The following is a 7,250-nucleotide window of genomic DNA, read 5'->3' as shown; positions in this document are numbered from 1 at the left end:
GGGTTGAGCAGACGCTCGCGAGCCATCTCTCACCCGAGTCTGCGCCTGCCATAAAGGCTCCGACTTTGCCCACAAAACCGTTAAAAGTGACATCATCTTTTGTGGGCAAAGCGTACTTGGCAGCAGGTCAGGCTGCTGCGTGTCTGCACACTATGTCAATTGTGCAGGCATACCAGGCTGATCTGCTGCGAGACCTGGGTGAGAGCCACGAGATCGGAGTTGATACCGTCAATGAACTCCGATCTACAGCTGATCTCGCTCTCCGTGCCACCAAGGAGACGGCCCGATGCGTTGGCCGTTCTATGGCAGCCCTGGTGGCCACGGAGAGGCACTTGTGGCTCAATCTTACGGAGATTAAGGAACGTGATAAAAGCTTTTTGCTTGATGCGCCGCTGTCTCCGGGAGGCCTGTTCGTTGACGCTGTCACCACTGTTACCGACAGGTTCCTGGAGGCAAAGAAACAGGCGCCGGCGCTCAAGCAGTTCCTTCCCCGTAAGCCCCAGGTCTCGTCTGCTGCTGGGCGGGAGCAGCAGACCCCGAGTACGAGCTCCTCCCATAGGGCGCAGCAGAAAGTGAGTGTCACAACTCGTACACCCCCTCAGAAAGGGTCGTCGGGTGCGCGGCGCTCACAGGCGCAGCCTTCTAAGCCCAGGGCTGATCTGAGGACAGTCATCGTGGCGAGGAAGGCTGCGTCTAAGAAGTCCTGACGCCTCTGGGCCCAGGACAGTGAGGGTGATCCCCTCCGCGGGCGCACGGTGCTCACCGCTGTATACGGTACCCGTGTGTCCGCGGTACCCTCATGGGGTCAATCCGCCAACTCCGCCCGAGTGCCGGGGCACGGAGAAACCCCGCGGGTCATCCAAGGATGGCCCGCACCCTCTTCGGAGGGAAACTATGCCGTCGAGTCAGTCGTTCCCTGCCGGTTCGCCGCTTCAGGGGCTGGTACCCTTAGTAGATTTTGTGTCAGAGTGGGAGAATCTGCCTCACATATCTCGTTGGGTCCTGCGATGTGTAAGATTGGGGCACGCTATCCAGTTCAGATGCCGTCCCCCCAGCTTCAACGGGGTCCTCTCCACTGTGGTGGACCCCGAGCAGGCTCTGGTGATGACTCAGGAAGTACAGACTCTGCTGCAAAAGGGGGCTATAGAGAGGGTTCCCCCCCCAGACAGGGAGTCAGGCTTTTACAGCCGGTACTTCATAGTGCCAAAGAAGGATGGAGGGCTGCGCCCCATCTTGGATCTTCGCGTCCTGAACAGAGCCGTGGCAAAACTCAAGTTCAGGATGCTTACACTCAAACAGATCGTGTCTCAGATCAGGTCCGAGGACTGGTTCTGATCTAGATCTCAAAGATGCATATTTTCATATATCCATCCTTCCGCAGCACAGGAAGTTCCTGAGGTTCGCTTTCAGGGGAGAAGCGTACCAATATCGGGTGCTTCCTTTCGGTCTAGCTCTTTCACCCCGCACGTTCACGAAGTGTGTGGATGCTGCTCTGGTCCCCTTACGCTTACAGGGGATCCGCATTCTCAATAACATCGACGACTGGCTGATACTGGCGCAGTTAGCGCGTCTCGCGGTTCAGCATCGAGATGTTGTTCTCGCCCATATGAGGAGGTTGGGGCTGAGGCTCAACTCCAAGAAGAGTGTTCTTTCTCCTGTGCAAAAGATCACTTATCTCGGTGTGAGTTGGGATTCGGTCTCTATGCAGGCTCGTCTGTCAGAGCCTCGCGTAGGGTTGATCCTCTCAGCCATGAAAGGGGTGAAGCTAGACCAGCCGCTCACTGTAAAATAGTTTCAGAGATTGTTAGGTCTGATGGCAGCCGCGTCCAACGTGATTCCTTCGGGCCTGCTGTTCATGAGACCGTTACAGTGGTGGCTCAAGACCAGGGGCTTTTCCCCGAGGGGAAACCCCTTTCGCGTAATCAAGGCAACGCGGCGGTGTCTCAGCACCTTGGTTATGTGGAAGGACCCTTGGTTCCTGACCCAGGGCCCGTCCCTGGGGGCACCGTGTCAGCGTGCGTCTCTGACCACGGATGCCTCCCTGACGGGCTGGGGGGCGACCATGAGTGGTCGTTCAGCCCAGGGTCTGTGGCAGGAACACCAGCGTTCGTGGCACATAAATTGCCTGGAAATGTTGGCGGTGTTTCAGGCCCTGAAACACTTCCTGCCACATCTCAGGGGCCATCATGTGCTTGTTCGCACAGACAGCACATCGGTGGTCTCCTACATCAACCATCAGGGGGGTTTGAGGTCCCGTCGCTTATACAAGTTTGCACGCCTTATTCTCCTCTGGGCCCAGGGAAAGTTGCTGTCAGTCAGGGCAATGTACATTCCAGGGCGGTTGAATGTGGAAGCAGACGCCCTGTCGAGGCAGGGGCCGAGGCCCGGGGAGTGGAGGCTTCCCACAGAGGTAGTGGAGCTCCTTTGGGAGAAGTTCGGCAGGGCTCAAGTGGACCTGTTCGCCACTCATGACAATTCGAATTGTCGTCTGTGGTTCTCCCTGTCGCCCCCAGCTCCTCTCGGACTGGACGCGTTGGTACAGGAGTGGCCGAGGCTGCCCCTGTACGCTTTTCCCCCGATTGCTCTGCTTCCGGGAGTTCTAGAGAGAGTGCGTCGGGACGGGGCCCGTCTTCTGCTAGTAGCCCCGTTCTGGCCGGGCCGGGTATGGTTCTCGGACCTAGTGTCTCTCCTCGACGGCTCTCCCCTGGAGATTCCTATCAGGAGGGACCTTCTCTCTCAGGCGGGCGGAATCTTCGTACACCCCCGCCCGGAGTTGTGGAAACTGTGGGCTTGGCCTCTGAGGGGGCCCAGCTCATAAGTTCCGGTCTCTCAACCGAGGTTGTTGAGACCATTCTTCACTCCAGAGCTCCCTCTACGAGGAAACTTTACTTTCTAAAGTGGAGACTCTTCACCTTATGGTGTCGAGATCGCCTGCGGGATCCAGTTAACTGCCCTGCGAGCGTGGTGCTGGAGTTCCTGCAGGAGAGATTCTCTGCTGGGTTAGCTCCCTCCACACTGAAGGTGTATGTGGCGGCCATAGCAGCTTACCACACTCCTTTGAGTGGAGTTTCTTTAGGGCGACACCCGCTAGTAACCCGTTTCCTCCGTGGAACTTTGAGACTGAGACCTGTGACACGCACCAGGGTGCCGGCCTGGGACTTATCCATCGTCCTTCAAGGCCTGTCCGAGGCTCCCTTCGAGCCACTCGAGGATGTTCCAGAGAAGTTTCACTTTAAAAACCTTATTTCTCCTTGCTATATATTCCCTTAAAAGAATAGGGGACTTGCAAGCCCTCTCTGTTGCACCCTCGTGCTTGGAGTTTTCCCCGGGCATGGCTAAGGCCTTTCTCTCTCCGAGGCCCGGGTATATTCCTAAGGTCCTCACTAACCCAGTGAGACCTATTGTTCTCCAGGCCTTCTGTCCTCCTCCCTTCACGACGTCAGACCAGGAAAAATTAAATCTGCTTTGTCCTGTTCGCGCACTAGACGCTTATGTCCACAGAGCTGCCCTGTGGAGGAAAACTGATCAACTGTCTCTCTGTTACGGGCCTCCCTCGAGAGGAGGTCCAGTTTCAAAGCAGAGAATGAGCAAGTGGGTGGTTGAGGCTATCTCACTTGCTTATGTGGCGGCCGGACAGCCCTCCCCTCTAGCTGTTCGGTCCCACTCCACTAGGAGTATGGCTGCCTCTCAAGCTCTTTTAGCAGGGGCCTCCCTGCAGGAAGTTTGTGATGCGGCGGGATGGTCCTCGCCGCATACGTTCATCAGATTCTATGAACTTGATGTCAATGCTACTCCGGGGTCTCGGGTGCTCGCCTCTTAACTCGTGCCACAGGCGGGCATTCAGACTCGCACGGGGACGTGGGTATTCTCGTTCCCAAAGCGGTGACGCAGCGCGAGTTCCCTTGAAAGGGAACGTCTCGGTTACGACTGTAACCTTAGTTCCCTGAATAGGGAACGAGACGCTGCGTCACCCTGTCATGCTCCTCGCATGCCCGCAAGCACCTTGTTTCAGGCCTTCTTCAGAAGCTAACGGCGTGTGTTTGCCGGTGTGCTTTATAGTTTCCGGGTCTATGAAGTCACCCGCCTATGACGTTCCGTCTCTCTATTGGACTGATGACATACGTGCTTCACGACGCAATCACGCAGGGGCGTTCCCAAAGCGGTGACGCAGCGTCTCGTTCCCTATTCAGGGAACTAAGGTTACAGTCGTAACCGAGACGTTATTTGGACATGTTTAAGCTTACTCAATTCAGTTAAGTTCATTATACATGACGTATTTGAGTATAGATAACATGTTTCCATTATGTAGAACCACTGTCCATAATTAAATTGAGTTAGTTTAAAGTATCATGCCAACATCCACTGTGTGTGTGCGTTTGTGTGTGGTCCTTACATTATGGGGGTATAACTTCAGAATCATACAGAATTATCTTTTTTGAAAATAGCAGAACGTTTTTTGTGTAGGTTTAGTGGCAGGGTTAGTGTCGGGGGATAGAATGTCTATGGAATGTCCCCATAAAACATGGAAACCCAACATTTATTCCATCCATTATCCTTGGACACTCAAAAATCCAGTAGAGTGCAAGTTGTATCTTGTGCCCACTGGCATAGCAACAAGGCTAAGTCATAACATACGTACAGCACATGCAACTGGCCCCAGGGTTCTGGCCAGAATCCACTTACATTTCCTTGGAAAAGCTTGCTTTCATTAGAGGACGACTCAAGCTTTTTACAAGTTAATGCTTTTATCCAAAGCCACTAACCGTACACGTCTTAGATGAACAGTCCCCTTGGAGCAACCTGGGGTTAAGTGCCTTGCTCAAGGACGCAGTGGTGATCATTACACTGCCCTTTTGTTCACTGAACGCCTTTGAGGGATTTTAACCTACAACCTTTTAGTAACCACCTCAGATCGCTAACCACAAGGCTACATGACCTACATTGTCATAGACTCAATGTGGACTTTAATACTTTCCAGATTGAAATCTAATCAAAGCTCTACTGATATAACAGCTTCAAACAGCAACCAATGTCAAACATCCAGCAAAACACCATTCAGTAGTGCACTGAGAGACACTAAACAGTCCTAATTGGAGTGTGCCAGCTGACAGAGGTAATGCAACAGGGCTAAGTCACCATGCACAGATGTCTGATGGGAAAATATGATTAAAGAAAAAAAGACATAAGGAAGAAAAAGAAGCATGACTGGCTTACTTGATTAGCATAATAGAGGAAATAGGGGATATTGAGCTATATATGTAGTTGTCACATTACCTCCAAGTATTTCTCAAGGTTTATATTTGCTAATGAATTCTGCATAGACACATACCTTGAAGTCTTGGCTATGAAAAAAACAAAACAATTATTGAACATTTCTACCACTTTTTCCATCAGGAAAAATTTATTGAATATGCACTATACACTGAATAATAATATACCTTGAACTTTTGTGACCTTCTGACAACATGTTATCTTTTATAACTTACTTACGCCTATTACCCCTACTGGGGCAAAGGCCACCAACAAGGGCTCTCCAGGCATCTCTGTCCTGGGCCAGTCTCTCCATCTGTCCTCAAGTGCGACCTGTACTCTTGACATCGACGTCCAGGTCTCGGCGCCAGCTGTTTCGAGGTCGGCCTCTCTTTCTTACCCAATGGGGGTTCCATGTAAGGGCTTGCCTAGTGATGTTGGAAGCCGGTTTACGAAGAGTGTGTCCTAACCATCTCCAGTGACGTTGGAGGATCTTTCGTCTGTTGGTTTTTAGCTTGTGCGCTGCCCGGGTACCTGGTTGCTGATGGTATCGGGCCATCTGATCTGGAGGATGCGCCGCAGACATGTGTTGATAAATGTCTGTATATTTTTGGCGGTGGTTACAGTGGTCCTCCATGTTTCAGTGCCATAGAGCAGAACTGACTTCACATTTGTGTTATATATATATATATATATATATATATATATATATATATATATATATATATATATATATATATATATATATATATATAAAGCATTTAAAGTCCCTTAATTCTAGATTAAACTAAAATCCAATGTGAATTTGTTAAGGTAAAACCTTTAAAAACAACAATGGAAAGCTAACCATAAGCTTAATATTAATTCTCTCTTTGTTGACTGAAAGGATGAGCTGTTTAGCAACAACGCACATCCTCCACAACTGAGCAAAAACACGGATTATATATCCCCATTTATAACAGAAATTGGCCATGACAGAGAACCTACCGAGGGAGATATATGTTTGACGCAGATTGATGAATGTTCTCCTACACTGTAGCCCTGCCTTTAAGCATTGACTAATTCATAGATGCCAACAATACACAAACTCTATGTGCCTGTAGACTCTGGGTGGTTTCACACAGACGATGTGCACCAGCAAGGGCAATTCAAAAGCGTGAATGTGAAAATGCGACATTCGCATTCATGACTAGAAATAACTAGTTCCAGGAAAATGTGACGCCCATCGGTATGAAGCTGCCTTTGGAGCAGATAATGGATTTCTGTATAATAAGCTGTGTTAATTAGGCTCATTATAAGAACTTGATAAAATGAATTAACTGACCAATTAGAGCCACTCAACTAATTCATCTTGGTTAGAGAATAGAGCCTCATATACCTCTGAAGAGATATATGTATTATAAAAGCTATCAGGATGGTATTAATCAAGACTACGAGAAAGACTTTGCTGATTAATCAAATTCAGAGCGCCATTTATTGCACTGGGATTTGTGGGTATAGTTTTAGAAAAATGCTCTGTCATTCTCAGATCCTTCCCAAATCAGCTTATTACTCCAATACTCCAATTCATCATGGCTGCATCCATCACTGTCTGAGACAATAGAGATGATTCCCCTGCTTAAATGCTGCCAGCACTGAGCTGATGGATCCTCACAGCTACAAAGAAATGCCTCGCTGACTTACAGATGAGAATATGTGCTGACTGGAGTTTTAAACCCAGTTTAGCACTGTCACAGTGTGCCATTCCTGAACTCCATAATAGCTACAGTTATATGCATCTGTCATGTATAGGCTTGCCGTTATGGCCATTATTGATTTTTTTGCAGATGTTATGTAAATTATTCTGAAACATTATATGAAAATGTTTTTGTATAACTGCACGAATATCTGTAGTGGTGGGTTTTTTTTCAGTGATTCTTACTCCAGGTTACATTATTACACCAGTAGGGGGTTCCAAATTACTGTCTTTATGAGTGAGTCATTGAATCATTCATTCAAAT

The sequence above is a fragment of the Gobio gobio genome (assembly GCF_949357685.1).
Source record: "Gobio gobio genome assembly, chromosome: 14".
NCBI lineage: Eukaryota > Metazoa > Chordata > Actinopteri > Cypriniformes > Gobionidae > Gobio > Gobio gobio.
Note: the sequence above shows the minus strand (reverse complement) of the source record.